At 44.0% G+C, this 20,970-nt stretch overlaps 1 protein-coding gene across 1 annotated transcript in view; it reads right to left on the bottom strand.

Annotated features, from left to right (window-relative positions):
* Window positions 1-5,570, bottom strand: part of LOC138287630 (retroelement silencing factor 1-like) — a 215,830-nt gene extending 210,260 nt beyond the window's left edge. Inside the window, exon 1 of the mRNA XM_069228214.1 lies at window positions 5,461-5,570. The gene's annotated coding sequence lies outside the window, so the exon portion shown is untranslated. The remainder of the gene's footprint in view (window positions 1-5,460) is intronic.
* Window positions 5,571-20,970: the final 15,400 nt, after the last annotated feature.

The raw sequence follows: 20,970 nt of genomic DNA, 5'->3' as shown, positions 1-20,970 counted from the left end.
CTCTTTCAAACAGAGTACGTCACCATTGGCATCAAGTCCCCAAAAAACAACATGTATTTTACTTCCTTCCACAGTTCACTTGGTCCCCACCTCAAAGCAAGTAAGGTGACCTGCAGGACAGCTTCCTGTATTATTGAATAAAGCGGCGTGCGCGGACGAAGGATAATTAGAGTACATGTCATGCTGTGATCACTCGAATCAAATGACAGATAGTGTCTCCGAACAAATACGAGCCCTAAATTTAAAAAAAACAACAAAAAAAAAAAAAAACACACTTCTAGTGAAGTTCTAGAACGCGCCATAAGTGTGGAATTTCGAAGGAAGCTAAATTACTGATGAACTGCTTTGCACCAGCACACCGAGGAAAACACATGCTTAATATGACAGGTGGTGCCTTTGAACTGCACTTAGGGTGACCACCTGGGATTGAGGCAAATTCTGGACAGGACTGTAAAAAATTCAGGACAAAGGGTCAAAATTCAGGACAAAAATTCAGGACAAAGGGTCGAAATTCAGGACAAAAATTCAAGAACAAACGTCAGTTTTACAGACACACGCAAGAGAGGCCATGCCTCACTATGTTGTCAGTGCATTTATTTACTCTTTTTTAACATAGCACTATTTATTCACTGTGGTCTTTTTGTGATTGCCTCCTGGTATGCTACATTCAGGTGTCACATTACGTCCTTGTTCAGTAGTAAATTAATGCCCTTTCCATACTGTGGAAAGCCCATCCCCCCCTACCCAAATCTACCCGATCTTTCTTGAAGAGAAAGTAACAGCAACATTTTGATTATGTTTCTGAACATTTTAAAACCCCTGGCAAACAGTATGGGAAACATTAAGGTAATTAACCTTATGCATATTTAAACAAATTGAACAAAAACATCTGGCTTACCCCAACCGCCCATGGACTTTCAACCTAATTTTTTTTTAAAGAGGCTGGGCAGATGGTGTGGATGCAAGTCTCACACCTAATGTCAGGATGAGAGGCACCCATAACTTGTCTGTAGTCTCACTGCACTAGAGTGTATGCCTGGGACTCTACATTTATCTCAGAAATGGGAGCCTGGACTACAAATCGAAGATAAGAGAGGAGGATGAAATTGAGATCAAATGGGAGATCCTCAGCAAGTAATTCAAAGCGTTGTTGCTAACAACTGGATAAATAAAGAAGAGAAGAACAAGGTGGGACAATTCCTAAAATCAGACAAGATGGGTCCACCAAGACTATTCGAAGGTATTGGGTACCTGGGGAGTTGTCTCTGCACACAGGAGCGAAACAGAAGAGGCACTGTCAAGTGGTCGAACAAGCAACACCCATCCACCTTGGCAAACTCTTCTGGTGCAATGGCCCGCTGTTAGTGCTTGTGAAGGATGAGCAGGGGGCAGACCCCTTGCAAGGTTGTGCAAGGCAATTGCCTGCTTTGTCCATGTCTTTAAATGGTTTTGAAATTGAGCAAAAGCCAAACTAGAGATCTGGGTTATCCATAAGTGTCAAGTACACATAGAATCTTCAAAATATTTGGGATGTAAATTTTACAAACAAAATGTACCAATTTTAAAATGTAATTAGTGTTTCTTAAACATATGGCACTGTTTTCCCCTTTATATACAATTAGATCTCAGATTGAACTAGGAACCAGTTACCTTTTGATATCTAGTGATTAAGATCTACCATTCTTACACTGATTTCCAGGATGAAAATCTCGGCAGAGCGAGTGGTCCCTCCAAGCCCAGTTTGCTTTTTGGTCTTCTCTCCTGCTTTCTTTAGTGGGCCATGTGGCACTAGTGAAGATGGTGTGCTACCCCAATGATAGTATTATTTTGCAAACCTTCCCCTGCTCGTCCTTCATTCCTTCTTCAGACAGGCCACACATCTTATTTGGTTGCTGTGGTGCATTCGGGTAGCTCTTTCCACTCTAAAGTTACCAGTGACTGCGGGTGCATTAGGTCTTCTGGACTTAGAATGCTATTATTCAGCTGCACAGGTCCAATGGGTGGCTCGCTGGCTTTCTGCCCACCTCCCTGCGTTAGATGGGGTGTACCAGTAAATACTTTTAAGGAAGGCTTAATACACTGCTCATTGTTTCCTACTGACCATTCCATGGATCACCATCTGGGGTTATCATGCACAGCTTTCTCTTGCCTTGCCAGAACCTGTAAACTCACTGACCTGAAGAAACCCCATGCTCCTGCACTACCTTTGCTAAGCCTTCCCACCTGCACACTGCACTGGTCGCCACTGTACTCTACACCACTCTGCTCTGTACTACTGCATTCTGCACCAATACACTCTATTCTACTGCACTCTATGCCACTCTACCCTGCCCAATGCCACTCTATGCAACTGCACTCTACACCAGTGCACTCTAAACAACTGCACTGTGTGCCACTGCCCTTTACTCTGAACCACTGTACTCTATGCCACTGTTCTTTGTACCACTCTACACCACTGCACTGACACTCTACTCTGCAGCTCTGCACTCTACACCACTCTACTCTATGCCACTGGACTCTAGGCACTATACTCTACTCTGCACCACTCTACAATACTCCTCTGTGCACCACTCTACACCACTGCACTCTATGCCACATGAGTCTACTCTGCACTCTGACACTGCACCACTCTGCATTACTGCAGTCTCTGCTACTCCACTGCACTCTATGTAACTCTACCCCATGCCACTCTATGCCACTGCACTCTGCGCCAATGTACTCTAAACAACTGCACTGTACTCCACTGCCCTCTACTCTGTACCACTGACTTTACGCCACTCTGTGCCACTCTACATCACTGCACGGACACTCTACAGCGTTGCACTCTGCGCCACTGCACTCTACTCTGCACCACTCTACGCTACACCACTGCACTCCCTGCAATGTGAGTCTACTCTGCAATCTATGCAACTGCACCACTCTACACTACTGCTCTCTCTGCCACTCTAATGTATGCCACTCTGCTCCACTGCACTCTATGCCACTCTACTCTGTCCCACGCCACTCCATGCCACTGCACTCTAAACCACTGCATTCTACTCTAAGGCACTCTAAACAACTGCACTGTACCCCACAGCACTGTACTTTGCACCACTGGGCTTTACGCCACTGCTCCTATGCTACTCTACTCCACTCCACACCACTATGCCACTAACTTTAAGCCATGCTGAACAGCAGCTACTCTGGTGTATAACATGGCTAATGGCTAAAACACATTAGCAAAGACAATAACTCTTTCGTAGATGAGACCTATTGGCTTTGCCAATGTTTGTTAGTACTATGAGGTACAGAGGTCGCTGAAAGAACTGTGAAAAATACAATTACATCATAATAAAAGCTGCTACAAAATGCGCAAATACATTTCGGTTAAATAAAAAAAACGCTTCTCAAATACAGTTTTGAATAATATACAGTTTATACCTAGTACTAAAAAAATGTATAACACTACATTAAAACCACAAACTCCACAGCTCACCTTGGAACACCATTACAATACCTCTCTGAAAGAAATATCTTTGCCACCAGAAAACTTCAAGTGACTCCTTTTAGTAAAGTCAATGCAGGTTTTCAAGCCCCTTTGTATTTGTAGATTTACCAGTTGCCCACATTTGCATGTCTTTAGGGAAGAAGACCCCCTGGCAAGAAGGTCTGATTCTTATCTGTCTGCCCCTCCCTCCCTCAGAGCACAGGAGACTCCCAGCTGGGGAAACTGATCGGCCCGTAATTTCGCTCTACCTTCCCTTGTCCATTTGGTGAAAGGCTAAAATTACGGACAAATGCCGTCCGTTAAGCCTTTCATCACGGACAACGGACGGCAGGGCGAAATTAAGGACAGTCCGTGAAATTTACGGACGGGTGGTCACCCTAACTGCACTTCATGTGAAAAGAAAGCTATTTTTGTAGCTGGCTAGAATCGGTTTCCTACATTATCCTTGCTGCACAAATTAAACTAACAGAACAGCCCACTACTGGACTTGGGAACGCTTCCCACGGTGAACATTTCTCCACGAGGGTTGCAATGCCCATCGCTTTACCAAGATGTGGCCGGCAGCATACAGTTAGACGGCTCTGATTAGCTAAATTCATTTCATTGTACAAGTGCTTCAAAAGAAATGCATCCACTTTACAAATATTATCAGAGCATCATTGACAAAGAATTTGTTTTGCTTTTGCCTTAAAACAACTTGAAGACGGTTTATGTGAGATATGACAATCTTGAGTTCACATCAATCCCATATAGACAGATTAAAACTGCGAATTCCAGAACATCGGTTTATATAACAATATACGGATATAGGACAGGACCATACAAATCAATGCAGTAGATAAATCAGAATTGATGACTAATTTACGGATGGTAGCCGAAAGTGTTCTGGTTGCTACATCTAAAAAGTGAATGTACTGGTGAAATGTCAGCCGGCAAGGCCACATAAATTAGGCGATTCTACAGCCGCAGCATTTTCCACACAAACCCATACAACACTTGCCACATATTTCCCCATCTTCTGTACAAAGGGTAGATGGCAAGAAAAAAAAAATCTACTGGTGACAAATCTAAAGTGAGTCGAAAAATGACCACACATGCTGCATGCCAGTGGCAGACACTTTATCACCTTTGATTGTTGGATTCTGGCGTTAAACTGATGCCACGGAGGTGAACCTCTGCCCCATATGCATTTACGTGCGTAACAATAAAATACAAAATCTCTAAATCTGAGCTAGCAATCACTGCATTATGCTATGTGATCTGCCTTTTCTTGCTATAAAATGTTGCCATCCCTGCTGCATAAATTGGTTCTACATACAGGATTACATAAATCGAATGCGCCTCCGGATTAAGCACTTCCGCCAAAAATCAAGGGGACTTTCCTTTACCGCTGAACTACAAACGTGGCCACCATTATTTATGTTACACAGCGGGAAGCGCAAGTACAAGACTACAATTTAAAATAAACACGAAGCGGCACTTGGACGGATTAAACCTGGAAATGTGATTAAATGAGCTCAATTCGGTTCAGTTTGTTAAAAAGGCCAATATTCTCCCCATTAGACCATGTAACATACGACGTCAGCAAAATCTTCAGGTGTTTAAAAGTTATATCACGGTGAATTGTGGTATACGTTTTCTAGACCAAAAAAAGAGAATCGATTTGCCTCGGAATTTCGTAATTTGACAAAGCAGGATTAAACTGAATTTGCATTTTAATGACTTCGATGGCCCCGAAAATCCTTATACCGACGCGCACAGGTACAACGCGCACTCTGTTGTTTCAACCTTTGACGGGAACAGCGCAGTCCCTCCAGTGGCTCGAGCCCCCAACCATCAGGCGCAAGAAAGACCTGCTTCAAAACAAGCGGACTGTCCATTTGGTAATTCGTCCACATACATTAATCAAGCAAAGAGTAACTAATTGCAGGCCAGTAAACACGACATAGAAGCATTTGAACTGAAGTACCTACAGGTGATAGTATTACAGCATTCATTAAGGGTGTTTGATGTTCAGGGGCATCTTTCTAGAAAGGAGAAACCTCCTCAGATATGTGCATGTCCCAGCTGCTAGGGCACCTTGCAGTCATTAGTGCAGGTTGAAATCAGCCGCCTTCGTGCTTAAAGTAAAGGCGGGGCCTGAGCAGACACTGATCAGCGGGGCGGAGCCTGAGCTCAGTGACGCCCCTGATGACGCAGGGAACTTAATGAACGGGGCGGAGCATAAGCCCATCCTTAGAGCTGTAGACACAGCGGACCTTGATGAGCCTTCTCGCTCTGAAGAAGACAGGGCGGCGCCCGAGCGCTTACTGATGAGCGGGGGCGGAACTTGAGGCTAGCAACGCTGCTGAAGATGAAAGCGTGGCAGACAAGGTGTACACATTACCCTCATTTCATCCCCACTCAAGGGGTTACCTACTCTTTATTTTAAGGAAACGTCACACACTTGGCGTAGGTATCTCTGCAGTGTAACTGCTGGAGGAAGCTGCTTATCTACCGGTAAAGAAGAGGTCCCATGGACCGTGGTTTATCACGAGTTACCCTGGTGCCCTGTTTCCGGTTAAAATGAGTATTCTACCACCACCACCACCCCCGTCCCCCCCGAAAAGGCGGGAGTTATTTTATTGTGCTGGTCAAAGCACTAGAGGAGGTGGGTGTGGTGCGCTGGGGGCGGGTCAGGTCTGCAGTGAACCGATAAAGTAGCGACAGTCACGACGGGGTTAACACAAAAGTTACTCAGTCCTTACTTTATTCGCGCGCCCCCCCCCCCCCCCCCCCCCAAAAGCATGTTAAATATATGCATCATTCTATACTACGGAAACCCAAGACATGCTTTTGTATAGAAGACACACCTTAAGAGAGTGCTAGACTAACCTTCTTTATGGGCAAATACACTTCGGACGTATATTAAGAAGTTACTTGTTTATGGCCATTAAACACGGCGTCTCCATTGTTCAGGTTTTCCGGTGACTGTGCTTTAAATGGAAAATAGAAGTGCAAGTACTAACAAGAGTACTTGTTTGCTGCTGAGAAGGACTGATATTCTCCCTTGAAATGTATTGCAGCAGTGCTGAGAAGTGCAGGTACACAGTACCGAACAGTACCTGCGCATTTAAAGAACTGGCAATGACTTTCCTAAGACCAGTGAAGTACTGGGTTTTTCAGAACCCAGTGGTGCCAGGGAACACAACCTAAGACTTCGAGTCCTTCCTGTTTCAGACTACAGAAACACAGAGTCTTCTTGGTGAAGTCAAAGATCTTGTTTATTGGCTGCAGCCAGTAACAGGTATCCTAGAAGTACAACACGGTGTATATTCTCAGGAGATTGCTCTCCTTGCAAAGCTAACCTTCTCTTTTATAAAAAATATTATGCTTTAGGCAAACATTCCTTATTTTACAGTTGACCATTCACATATTTTCACTACAAAGAAATAGCAGGGTTATGATGACAAGCCATATTTCAGTTTGTCCAGCCCTCAATCAATTACCCGGCAAGGCTTTCATCAGATATCGACGGACCCCCAATATAAACAGACACCTCCTCCTTGTAAAGCAAGTCATAAAGAAAGAAACAGGGACAGGTGTGTGTAAGATTAGGCATGGTTTGTGTGTGATTAAAGGTTTTATGATGTGTTGTGCCTTGATACTAATCTCATTCGGCCACTGGGAAAGAAAACTGGCTGAACAGGTTTGGCTTCAGGCAGTGGAGTCAGCTTGCCCAGGTCACAGAGGAGTCAGCAAAGATGTACGTGTCCTTCAGACTCGTTTTCGGCATTAGTCATTGGCCTATGTGAGGGCAATCACAAAATGGCTGTCGTCTAAATGGAACCTCAGAGTTTCAGGACGGAAACTCTGATATTCAGGGGATTTCATCACCTGAATATGAATACAATGCTTGTGCATACTATTCTAATCATTCTCGGTCTGCTGATACCAAAATCGTTGTGATAGGACGATGTTTATAACACGGGTCCAGAATTTTTCAGTACCACACCAGTCTTTAAATCGTTGATGCCCTCCGAAACTGAACACAGACAGTGGGAGAAGCACAAATGATCGTGTTTTCGTGGGGGTGGAGGTCACGCTGACTCCCCTTTTGCTGGCACATACCCACGTCCTTGATCAGCGTGTCATTCAAGCAGTGATGCGCAGTAGTTTCCTAAAGTTCAGCCCTGCCAAGCACCACGGATCAAGGGTTAGACTAACATTTTAGTGCAGATGTACACATCACTGCACTAAAATGCTTAGTCATGCACAATTAAAAATCCTCAAGCTGTTGTACAATCATGAGGCACTGCATAACTGAACAATATTGAAGGCAGCAGTGAGCACTGGGAGTTCACTTGTTGCTATGGTCACAAAACGTAACCCCAATTGATACTTTATTTCCATTTTTCACTGGCCAGCCTGTAAAGAAACACAACTCTGTAAATCAGGATCAGGCCCGGCCTCCTCGGGCAACTAGATACAGAGACTTCTAAACAGCAAGGACCCAGCTTTACGCAGATCCTTTGTCTTACTTTTCCAGGCCGGCCAGTGCGCACAACATGGAATGGACCTGGCCCAACTGAACTGTAGCATGTTCTTTGATCAGGCGGGAAGACACAATAGGGAGTATGAAGAGAGAAAAAGGCTGCTTTATTAGGACAGGTGTGCAAACTTAATCAAACTTACAGAACATTAACAAAACCACAGCCTCACTAATACAATGTCAATTCCTAACACCCACCTCCCCTAAGTGTCCCCCACAAGCAAACAGTGCCCCCAATCCAACCTAACACACATTCTTCCTGCTCACTTTCTTTCCTATGCTAAGCTCCAGAATTACCCCCCCCCCCAACCATCCAACCATCAGTCCTCTACATTCCTTCAGCCTTGCCCACCCTGCCAGGCCTGAACCGTTCTTACCTGTGTTGCGGCTCCCAGGATCTGCCACCAAGAAAGAAAGGACTTTCTAAGTGTAAAAGTATCCACAGTGTGATTATTAGAAATGGGAGGGGATGGAGGTTTGGAAGACTATTTGGAGTCCCTTCCCCTTTGACACCTTCTCCCAGCTTGGATATAAATGACAAAAGATGTTAGTGGTGGCCCAGTAGAGAGTGGTTTACTGCTACTCATTTGTTCTGCCTAAAACAAAGCACTGTTATCAGCATAATGCTTCTTTTGGCCAGAGCCTGGCTCCCCCTGAGATTACTTGAGGCCCCCCCAGTTTGAAGACCCATGTCCTACACTCACTGTTTGATAGTAAAATACAGCCGTATTTGGGTGTCAGGGAGGCTCACACCCTTGATCCCTGGAACCACTGCCCCTGCTGCACTAGTGATAGCGAGGCTGTTGTCTTGTCCCACTGCTAGTATTGTCACTAAGATGCAGGCCTTGGGAGTGAAGGTGTATACTGTGTCACTGGAGCCAAGCTACACCCGGCTGATGAGCCCCCTTTTATACAGCCCATAACACATGCCACACAGTTCTCCAGCTGTGGTGTGCCCCATACGAGGTTGCCACAGACCTGTGCTTTCTTTCTTCATTGGCAGGTTAAGCCACTGTCCTGGCGGAGCAACCCTGCATTGATGATTAGCAGCACAAGTGGGTTGCGAACAATGCTCTAAAAAGGCAGGTACTGTCCGGTAATGAGTACATGTAAATCTGTAATTTTAAAAGAAGAGTATCTACACTTCTCAGCGCTTCTTCAATTCATTTAATGGTAGAGTACGAGCAGTTCTTAGAAGAAAACAGGCAGTCTGGATTGCGAGTACCAGCATTTCTATGTTTCCCTTTAAAACACAGGTTGTGGCAATGCTTTACCTAGCTCCCACATTTACTGGTTGTAGTCATTCAGACTTGTGTGCGTGTCCACTGCGAAGTTTGCTAAACATTGCTTTCTACTTGTAATTCTTTTTGTATTGGCTGCCTTTAATGAGGGCTCCTGCATTGTGTTCCAGTTATTTAGACTGTGATGTTTCCTGTGAACCTTAAGAAGGTAGTTTGTTTTAGTCACTGCTTTTGCAGTGGCTTTTTTGTTTGCTGCTGCTGTCTCGTCCATGTGTTTAGTCTTATTTGCCGTGATTCAGTCCAAAATTCAGCATATTTGCGAGCTCATCTGCCTCACTTCCTTCTTTCTGCCAGTCTCGTTCCCTTTCTGTTTTGACAAAAGAAAACCCCAATGCAGGCCAAGCTCTGATGACTCGCAATAAGAGCATCCTCAAAGGCAGACCCCATGAATGGAGCACCCTAACCTATCCATGTAGTTCCACCTTCGGATTTTTCTTTTGAACAGCTTAAGGCTGTTCCTCCAGAAGCACAGCTGCTTACAGACCATATTGATGAGCAAACTCCTAGAACTGGAGACTCGTGAGTTGTTATTACTAGAATCAATATCACTGACTTTGTTTTGTCTACAAGCAGCATCAACTTGAAGGGGCATTTCAAATTTTAGGTGGCATCTTTAATGGGTACCTAATGCCATGGCTTATTGATTTATTTCTTATTTCACAGTTGATGGACCGCTTTAAGGGGTTCTGCTGTTATTGGCTACTTGCCCCTTGGTAGGAAATAGATGTGAAGTAAATTGCATCTTATGTTTTTTTCTTCTTCTTTGTCACACCTAAGGGGGCAGCATTAAATGTTTTATATTGGAAGTGTCCAGGGGGAAGTTTGGATCACTTGTTTTTAGATCTGTTAGGTATTCTGGTCATCAGATAATGTTCCTCAAGAGCTTCACGGTTGGCTGACTCACTCTAGATTCTCCTGGAAGGTGGTTTACTTAATGTATTCCTCTCAGAGGTCCCCCCAGATGATGACTCCTAATGTTCCATCATTATAAATCTTATCCTCGGATGCCAGCGGCCTGAATGATAAAACTGAAATAGGAGTTGTTTTTAAAGGCTGCCAAAATACTTCTATCACACGAGATTCAGCGAGTGCCCAATCTCCAGTCCAAGTGAGGAACAGATTTACCAATTTTCTTCACACTGGCTTTACTTGGGACTCCAGTGAAGTGCCTTTCTACTTTTCAGTAGAGGGTCACACCATCATATGCATGAATGTCTATGCTCTACCACCAGATCTTCCTCTTTCTTTTCCTCCTTGGTTGAAGTGCTTCTGGAGGCTTCCTCGGGGATCCTTTTTTCAGAGGTAACTCTAGCTGGACTGTGTACCGAACGATTCAGACCTGCCAACCAAAGGAACCAAGAACCTCTTTGATTTTTCAATTTGCTTAAGCCAGGCAGGTGGTTTGAAAGCTTTCCATCCCTGAACTCGGGGCGCAAGTTGCGGGTACATGCCAGTAGACAGTGTCCACGCACTATTTTCACAGGGTGGATGCTGTCTACCCAGCCAAGAAGTTGGCCCCCCACAGAAACCTGCGGAACACGTCTTATTGTAATTTTCAGACACTGGGACTCATTTAGCAGCATTAGCACGTTGTCTGCTTTTCAGCAACTTGCAGGCAGTGAGGAGGCTTATAAGACTCCAGCTGGGTACAAAATAAAGGCCCAAGTTAATGGGTCATTGGGCCCCTTCTTGTTCGAGTATCCTGACAGGGAGAAACCTCTGGAGCCTCACACCTAACTGCAAATGCAATGGAATGGAGGGAAATAAAGGCATACAGCTTGTTGTGATTTCCAAAGTACTGAAGAGAGGCATGGTTTTGACTTTGTCCAGTTCCGGTATATGAGATATGCATGCACGGTAAGAATGTTAAATGTGTTGATCTGTCCCAGTAAACATGTAAATACCACTATTATGTTTTCTTGCCTTTATAGTGCTACTTATCCTGATGCAGAGTGTCAAAGTGCTTTCCAAAACATGTACACATTGTGCATGGACAATAAATAATGCAAGTATTAAATAAATGTATTGGATGTTACAATAGTGAGAGTTGCAAGATGCAGTAGTCACATATCCTTTATAGCTTTCAGTTCTATATTAAAGTGAATATAATTTATGAACTGCAAGTTACAAAAAGATATCTGTGTTAAAACCAGTAACCCATTTACCTAGCTACATAAATTAACCATGTGTCATCTGCATATTACTCGATGTGCTCTGCAGGAGACAAATTAACTTTCTATTATACTTTGATTCAAAACTGACAATAGATAAAGCGGAGATCTCTCCAGCAAATGCGTTAACCTCCAATGTAATTTTTTCATTTTTATTATTCCCTGAGCTTTTCTGACCACACAAAGATCTCTGCAACAGGTGCCATAACCCCATAAAATATTTTAAAATGCAGACTTTGCAAACAATTGAACAGAATAGATTTACTCTCCATATTTCTCACTGATGCCAATTTCTTTTTGGCAGAGTTTTAAATGTATAAGTTCCAGATCTTGTGTCGGCGTTGCACTACTTTTTTGGCACAATCCCAATACAAAATGTCATTTGTTAAATCTTATAATGCGCTCATGGTAGACCTGCTCAACATGTGTGAGGTGCTAAGATCTGATGTCACTTCTTGTGACGTCACTTCCTTTGAGGTCTTGAATAGTGATGCCACTCTGTGTGATGTGTTGTGCAATGAAACGAGCTGTGATGGCACGAGGCGTGATGTCATGTGCCAAGATGTCACTTGCATCCTACCTAAACTTGATTAGTCCCCACATTTCTGTTTTTTAGGACTCGTGCCCTGGCGGAACCTGACCTTATTCCATCTATTCTAATTCACACATGTCCTTTTCTAGACGTAATTTCTGTTTGTTTAACCCTTGCAGATGCACGTTTTGTATCTCAATTTGAAACACCCCAAAGGGATTTCTGATCACTCACTAAATATCCTTGTATTAGGGCATACTAATACCATTGACCGAGTTTTCGTGAGGATCAGGGCATAGTAGCAGATGAATGAAAAGTTATCCAAGTATATTGTTAAAGAATGAAACATTTCCTAGCTATTGTAATGGAAAGTTTCAATTCTTTTAGGGACACGGAGGTGAGGATTAGGCTTTTCTTTCCTCACTCTTTATTAACCACTTTGTCGTTGTGCGGATCAGTGCTGTTGTGGATGGTTGTGTTAGATGGTGCAGGTGCTGTGTCTGTGGGATGATGTGTGTATGGCAAATGTGTGTTACCCGTGGTGTGTGTAGTACCGGTGTGTGTGTGTGTACTATGGGTGCGCGTGTGTGTATGTAGGTGCGTATGGGTGTTTTGTTACGTGTGTGTGTGTGTCGCTGACGCAAGCTGTCCCGGATATGTCTGTTCTGTGTTCATATGTAATTTGGGTTTTCCCTCCAGTGTTAGGTAGGTGTGTGTACTCACGGTTGTTGTCTTAGTCGCCGTTGTGTGAGCAGGAGCAGTGGGAAGACTTCCAGTTCAGGATCCACGGCGGCTCCAGTCAGGTATGTGTTCCAGAAGGTAGATGTTTCCTTTTATAAAGTTGGTTTCCACCAGGGTTTTAGTAGTGGTGCGACCGCAGCGGAAACCTTGGCGGTGTGCAGCCTCATAATATGTCTGGCGGGAACATGGTCCTTGCCGGCCTAAAGGTGCCTAACGCCGTCCATCGCAGCAAGTTTGACCTGGCGGTACTCGCTGTGGTTTGGCTGTGTTCTGTTGGGAAGACTGCCCTGGTCATAATTTGGTGGTCTTCACCTCCGGCCTGTTGACTGTATGACTGCCGCCACCAACATGGCGGTCCTGAAACCTCCAAACTCGTAATGACTCCCTCAGTCTTTTAGTCAAGGCAATGCAGTAACCTCTCAGCATCGCATCACCAATGTGCAGAGTGGCATTTCCTTGTGAAGCCCCCCTACCTTGCCATCAATCTACCAGTCACAATCTCATGGGGTCTTAATTTTGTATTGGCATTCGGTGGCTGCACATGCTTAGTAGTGCTATGGGAAAAGCGTCTACCCACGTCAACTCAAGTCTCTATGCATATCTTAGCTATTTTTGCTTTCAAAATGTCATATCTATTCTCAACCACACCCACCGCTTGAGGGTGGTACACACATTGTAACTTTTGCTTTATTGCCAAGGCCTTGCATATCAATTTCAGTACTTCATTAGAGATGGGGGGACGGCATAGGACCCTACATCTCGGGATCAGTTCTGTTAACAAACATCCAATCACTGAACATGCTGACCACCGCTAATGCATAACGAAACTTGTGCGTAGGTGGGAATTCCACAAATTCCATTTACAAATGTTCAAAAGGCACTTCAGGAATTGGGAAGGGTCCTGTTGATGCTGTCCACTATTAAACAGTCGAAATGTAACACAGGTTTTCTAGATGGCCTCTATATTCTTGCAAAATATTTTATTATACCAGAATTGTGAAAAATGCCTGCACATAGCTTTGCATCCCAAATGCACAGGACCAGAGATAACAAAGGCAAAATTGTACACCATACCATCAGACAACATGAACATTCCATTTGGTCCTATCCAAATCCCATCAACCTCAGTACCCTTCTTCTGCCATTCAGCTTGTTCTTCCCCTGTTGTGCTTTTTGCGGTAGACAGGGTTCCATATTTACTTTATAGTCCAACTGGAATTTCTGTTCAGAATGAGCCACATACATAGTACTTGTCTCAGTTAAAGCAGTGCATTTTACAGTCTGATCAGCAAAATGATGGCCCCTACTCACGTCATCAGTAACTTTCTGATGGGCAGCACACTTTATTGTCGCTAGGGCTTTCGGCAATGTCAGTGCGTTGAGGAGGCGCACAATCAAGGTACTGTGTTTTATCTCTGCACCACTAGAAATCAGAAATCCCATTTCATGCCATAATCTGCCAATATGGTGGGCATACTTGCTGTCAGTATAAATGTTTACTGTCAAATATACACTCAATTCACATGCTTGAGTAAGAGCTATTATTTCTGCTGCTTGGGCTGACAATTTCACTATTTGCCTAGTCTTCACTGATGTTTGCAAGATAGTAATGATATAAGCTGCTCTAGTCTCTCCGATGGTTAATTCAAAATACTGTGTTCAATGTCAGCATATTGGACGCACATTTGATATATAAATGGATAATCATCACTGCATTAAAAAATACCATCCAATGTAAACTTTATCGCAGCTTTTATCCTTTTCAATGAATCAAGACCTAACAAATCGAAAATACATTCACCAGAGACCACAAAGAAATGCTTATCTAGTGAACGTAACAGGCTTACTGATAGGACTGTTAATGGGTTTCTTTGTAATCCCCACAGAGGTGTTTGTTTTCCCCATGAGAGGAAGACGGGGAACATTAATAGCTGACAATGTGGAATAAGTGGCACCAGTATCTATGAGAAACGTGACATTATGACCATCGACTTCTGCCTGAACATGTGGACCTTTTTTACTGACAACATAGATGCCACTACTCCTAGTTTCCCTCTAGGGCACCCCTGTGCTTGGAGAAGGCCCCCAGCATAAATGTCTTGGGCCGTCATTTGTTGTGAGGCTTGCTGTAGTTTCGGGTCAAAATTATTCCTGTTTATTGGACCAAGGGCATGTCCTTTACAGAAGGCACGGATAGGGTGTTGTCGTGACATGGGGGGCTCAAAGCAGCCTGAGAATGATTAGCATTATTAGTATTGTTGGGGCATTCATTCTACCAGTGATCCATAGCACGACAAATACGAAGTCCCCCTCTGCCCCACCCTCACACCCTGAGACCTCTGACTCTCTGATTTTGAGAGTTCCCGCGGAATCCCCTTCCCCACCCCCTGTTTGTTGAATTAAATTGTAACTATTGTACCATTAGCTTTGTTTTAGTATCACTCCACTGCTTCTCCTGTTGGTCTCCTGCCGCTGTTGGAACTCAATACAATATTGGGCATTGGTTAATATCCTATCAAGTGGTTCTACTGACCAACAAGGAATAACTGTCTGTAAGTGTTTCTGAACAGTGGGGTGCAGGTCATGCACAAGAGTATTCACTAGGGCTGAAACAGAGCCAGGAATATCTATATCAATATCACTGGGGGCTCTGAAAGCTTTTCCTAACCTCTCATAATAGCAATAAACTGTTTCATCTTTTTTTCTGGGCTGCCAGGCATATTTTATTCTAATCAGTGTGTTTCTGTGGTATCAACTCATCAAGGCAGACTCCAGAACCCTTTTGGGTAATTCCAAAGTACCATCAGTGAGGGAGCCACTGTCTTTTCTTGTTGGCTCTTCCTGAGGCCACAACATCTTTTGATCATTTGTAACCTTACCCCATATATCAGAAGGTATTATTTTATTTAGAACATAGTGTCTAGATCTTCCAAGTTAACTCACCCAGTTGTAATACCTGTTCTAGCTTTGAATGCCATGCATCAGGATTTTGTTCACAAATAGGGAAATCTTTGATAAAGGTATATAAATCCATCTTAGTCCAAGGGGTATAGACATATTGAAACTGCTTAGGGGTTGCACCTGGTACTTCCCTCATAGGACAAAGCTTAGGAAGGGTAGTGCTTGTGTGGGTACCTACATACTGGAGGTTAGCGGAAGATTCTAAAACCATTGAGGTATTGGAGGTGGTTACAGAATTTTCACCCTCAGGCAATAATAAGTCATTAACAACCCCTTGACTTGCTGCCTGGGGCTTATTCTACATCTGCAATCTGGCTTAATTCTGTCACCGTTTCTTTTCTTCCATCTTCCAATTCCATGCATCAACCTGGTCCTGCCATTCCCGCATTTTGGGGTATAACTCCTCTGTCAACGTTCTAGCTTCTTCTATATCCCATTCTCCTCTACCTAATTCTTTGAGATCTCTGTCCCATTCAGACTCCCATGGTTTTATTAAGTCCTCCCTGTTCAGAGAGTTTTTTTGGGTGAAAAAGACAGCATCTTTGTATGCTCGATATCCCAAATCTCCTAGCTCATATGATATTCCATTCATTCCCCTTTCATCCAGCAACTGAATGCTGATTCATCTACATTCCGCAACAAATCTTGGACAAATCTTGGACGAATCTTCTCCATGCATCTGTCTCCTAAGATTTCTTTCTCCAGCCTGAGGTCTTGGCCTTCTTTCTAACCCTTCTACTCTTCATACTTCCATCTGTCACCTTCAGTTTCCCTAGCTCACTTTCTTCGGTTGCACTCTAGGGAGGAGGCCTTTTGTCTATGAGTCCCTCAACTATTGAGTCTGCCTCCTCCGACAGTGCTGAGAGCCGAGCCACAAAAGCCCTACTTTCCTTTAAAGAGCCCTCGCACCAATGTTCCTTGCCTTTCTGTTTTCCGTGAGCCTGTCTGAATTCTTGTAACTCCTGTTTGAAGCTATTGCATACCATTCCTTTCACTTGGTTTGCACATCTCAGCTGTCTTGTGTACAGCCCCCATTCATTCAAGTTGTCAAACTGGGCTAATCTAACCTTGCTTTTCCTATCCTTTCTTATCATGCAATCCCTCAAATATAGCAACTTTGCTAAGTCAAAAGTTTCCTCCGGTGGAAACTGTAAAAAGAAAGTCCTTTGTACTGTACTTATACCATTGTTTCAAAAACAAGCATGTTGATATAGAAACCTTAGTTACTTCATGAGCTGGAGACCATTCGGGTGGTGAAGGCTGACTCTAACCCAACTCATTACACTTACTAAATGCTTGACCCGTTGTGAGAGTTAAATTTTAGACACTCTAAAAACTCTGATAAACCCTGGGAACTTCACATATCCTGCTGTGTAGGAACCAACCTCCTGTTCCTTAGAGGATCCAGCCTCCTCCACTGGGGAAATACCAACTTCTCCAGGGAACATGATCTTCCTTGTTTCCTTTAATAAGGCCTCTGGGGAAGAACTAACTTCCCCAGGGAACCCAATCTCCTGTTCTCCTTTTAGCAGTGCCTCTGTCTCTCTCTTATCCTTTCTGCAACCCTTACCCAATGACTTACTTCTCAATAGTTCTTTAGGGTGGAGCATGAATCACTCACTGCGTGTAAGTCTCAGCACGGCCCCCCACAGTTGTTGACTCAGAAACCAGTCCTGTTACTGAGGTATGTACTTTGGAATGTGCAGGGGCCAACACCAGCCCCTTCACCGAGGTACTGGACACTGACTTGAATGATCCACATTCATTCTGGATTTCGGCACCAGCTGATAAAGCAGAATCTTGTTCTTTAATAAAGGAGCAGTCAGTCATGGGAGCAATAGTTTTATTGTTTCGCTACAGCGGTGCTTCTGTATCAAGCTAACAGAGAGTCTGCATGTAGGAAAGTCCTCCTTTTTGCCCTGGTCACCCCCCAATTTTTTGGACAGATACTGGTGGTTACTAAATCTTGGCTGTGCCCTGGGTACTGCTTATTAGTCCCAGGGCCAGTGCTCTGTGTCAAGTGGTTTTGCAAATTAGGCTAATTATAATTGGCAGTATTAACCTACCTATAACTCCCTAGTATATGGTAGGGCATGTAGGTTTAGGTACCCCAGCATCGGTAATGCACCCATAGGTGCACTGCTGAGGTGCCCAGTGTCACTCTAAAGGCAGGTCTGCCTTGCTGGCTCCTTAAAACTAAAGTTATATGCACATTTGATTTTGGAATTAAAAGTACTTCCCAAGTCTTAAACTACCTTATTTGTACATATAAGTCACCCCTAAGGTGTGCCCAGAGGTTGGGCGCCACATAACTATAAGCAGGGACCTTATAAAAATTTTTTTATAAGCCCTGGTGAGGTAAAATAGCCAAATTCGTGTTTCCCTCACTGTAGTGAATGGCCTCCATTGGCTAAAATGGGGAGACTTTATTTTCATGAACAAAGTCCCCTTAAGTGTCAGATTCCTCAAGTTTGGCATTAAATCAATTGTTATAATAAATCCCACAATTTACAATTGTTGGATTTAATATAACTAGTTCAGGTAACACGTTTTAAACTCTACCTAAAAAGTTGCCAACTTCAGCTCTATAGTACCCTTCTCTGATTGGCCAGCCTCTGGCAGCCTGGCCAGACTGCCTTGATGAGGTGTGAAGTGGCCTGGGCTGAATACAAAGATGTGCCTGGTTGAGGAGTACTACCTCAGCAGATGGGAAAGCAGGAAGGGGTGGGGGGCTGCCAAACTGGCCTTCAAAGGCAGTGAAGGACATTTGGTGTAACCCAGCACCTCCCTCACACCCTGCAACCCCAGACAATTAGGTGTCCTCTTCATTAGATTAGGAGAGGGCAGGAGAGGGTTGTGTTTGGGATTTGTAACCACACCAGTGGGTGGGCTCAGCCAGATGTAACCTCCAAAAATCAGTTTCAGCCATGGTGCATTTTTGAAGAATGTTGCTCCCTGGGATTGATTTGTGCCACACTTTACAGGAAGAGGTCATCACAGGGTAAAGGACCCTGCATCTGATTGGAGAACCAGGACCCCCCTGTATGTTTTACCCAGGAGCAAGGATAAATATGGCAGAGCTGCACCCACACCTTGGATCCCTACAAGGAAGAACATCAGGCGAAGAAGGACTGCCCTGCTGGATGCCTGACCTGCACCTGGACACTGCACTCTGAAGGACTGCACCAGCTGCACACTTTGGCTTCACCACAAGAAGGACTTTGCCTAACTTCAGCTGGTTCATGGAGGGACTCCCTGTTTGCTACAGCAACTGAATGCTGATTCATCTCCATTCCACAACAAATCTTGGGCTAATCATCTCCATGCATCTGTCTCCTAAGATTTCTTTCTCCTGCCTGAGGTCTTGGCCTTCTTTCTAACCCTTCTACTCTTCATACTTCCATCTGTCACCTTCCATTTCCCTAACTCACTTTCTTTGGTTCCACTGTAGGGAGGAGGCCCTCGACTATTGGGTCTGCCTCCTCCGATGGCGCTGAGAACCGAGCCACAAAAGCCTTACTTCCCTTTAAAGAGCCCGTGCACCAATCTTCCTTGCCTTTCTTTTTTCTGTGAGCTTGTATGAATTCTTATAACTTCTGTCTGAAGCTATTGTATACCATTCCTTTCACTTGCTTTGCACATTTGGAGTTTGAGCCAGGTGCATTCTGGGAGTTGTAGTCCGCACCCCTCAAGGAGCAACTCAGAGCTTCTGGAACCTTGCAGTGAGCTGTGGACTCCAAAAGAACCTTATAAGACCTTCTCGAAGAAGATCCAGAAGTTTGGAGAAGATTGGAGAACTTTTTGAAAAAAGCTCCATAAAGTGACCAACACGCCACAGCAACTCTAGCCGGCTTACCCCAACCACGACCCGGCCTGACTTGCAGGTTCGTCCTGCTGAAAAAAATCTCTGAATAAGTGACTACGTCCGAACTTAGAAAGTTGACCGGGACCTCCTGCACAGTGTATCCGAAGAGGGCTCCAGGGACATCAGATCAAGATCCAGGTTTGCTCCAGTCGAAAGATTTTCATCTCGAAAAATCGTCGAAGTCTGAACGTAGAAATCTTCACTGAGGGCTCCCGTGACCCGTGTCCGAAGAAGGGCTCCAGGGAGGTCGGATCGGGCTGACGACTTTGTCCCGCTGAAAGAAATCTTCAAGAAGCAACTATGTTCGAAGGTAAACTTTTGATCGAGGCCTCCCGCTTGCTGTAGCTGAGCAGGGCTCCATTGCGGTCAGCCTTATACTTTGAATTTACCCGAGGTGCAACCAGATGACCAGATTGGCGCTATTCGATTCTAAGCGGTAAAAAACACTAATTCTTTCAAAATTCATATCTCCAGGTCCCCTTATCCGATGTTATTTGTTTTGGTGCCATTTTAAAGCTAAAAATATGTCCTATTTGTATAAATTGCTTTCAGATTTTTAAACTGTTTTCTCCGTTTTATTTAATTACAGTTTTTTGATACTTGAATGCTTTACACTTTGTCTCCTAAATTAAGCCTTGTCGCTCATTGCCAAGCTACCAAGGGTTGAGCTGGGGTTAATTTATTGAGACCTAACTGAACCTAGTGTCCTATTGCTAAGTGTAGGTACGTACCTGCCCTTACCAGTAATCCACTGTCCAACACTGAGTGACACACAGAATAAGAAGTATATAGATCTTAACTAATCGCATAGGATGCAATGATCTCAGCATGAAAACATTAAAGGGTCAAGAGGGCAGTTGAGATTATACAGCTTTAACAGGGAGGTTCTCAGACAGGTTTCATACTTGTGGTTGCCAACAATAGATGAAATTCCTTCAGTTGACACACTTCAGGACATACATCTTACAGTATCTTATCATCAACCTTGAGAATGGAACAGGGAGCCAAAACAGCTGCATTTAATCATAGGTGAGTAACTGTACAACTTCAACCGTTGATATGCTTCCTTTGAACCTTGATCGCATTGTACAAAACAAGTAACAGATAAGCGCTTCCCTAGTGATCCCTTAACTATGAAAAGACCATTGTGCAGTGAAGCATTTATTAATGCACATACTCAAACTAGCACTCTCCATGAACCCAAGCACACTCCTGCAAACGGGGGATATAAATTCTCTACAAAAATGTAGGAAGGCCAAACTAAAGATGGTTTCTATATGAAAATGCAATAGCCTCATCAGCACTTTGTACCCGTGAGCGTTCCCGTACCAGTTAAAGAGTGCATCAAAATATTTGTGCTGGTAATATGATGTTGTATACG

This window comes from Pleurodeles waltl, chromosome 4_1 (genome assembly GCF_031143425.1).
Source record: "Pleurodeles waltl isolate 20211129_DDA chromosome 4_1, aPleWal1.hap1.20221129, whole genome shotgun sequence".
NCBI classification, from domain to species: domain Eukaryota; kingdom Metazoa; phylum Chordata; class Amphibia; order Caudata; family Salamandridae; genus Pleurodeles; species Pleurodeles waltl.
The sequence above is the reverse complement of the archived record's forward strand: the minus strand, read 5'-3'. Positions and strand labels throughout refer to the sequence as shown.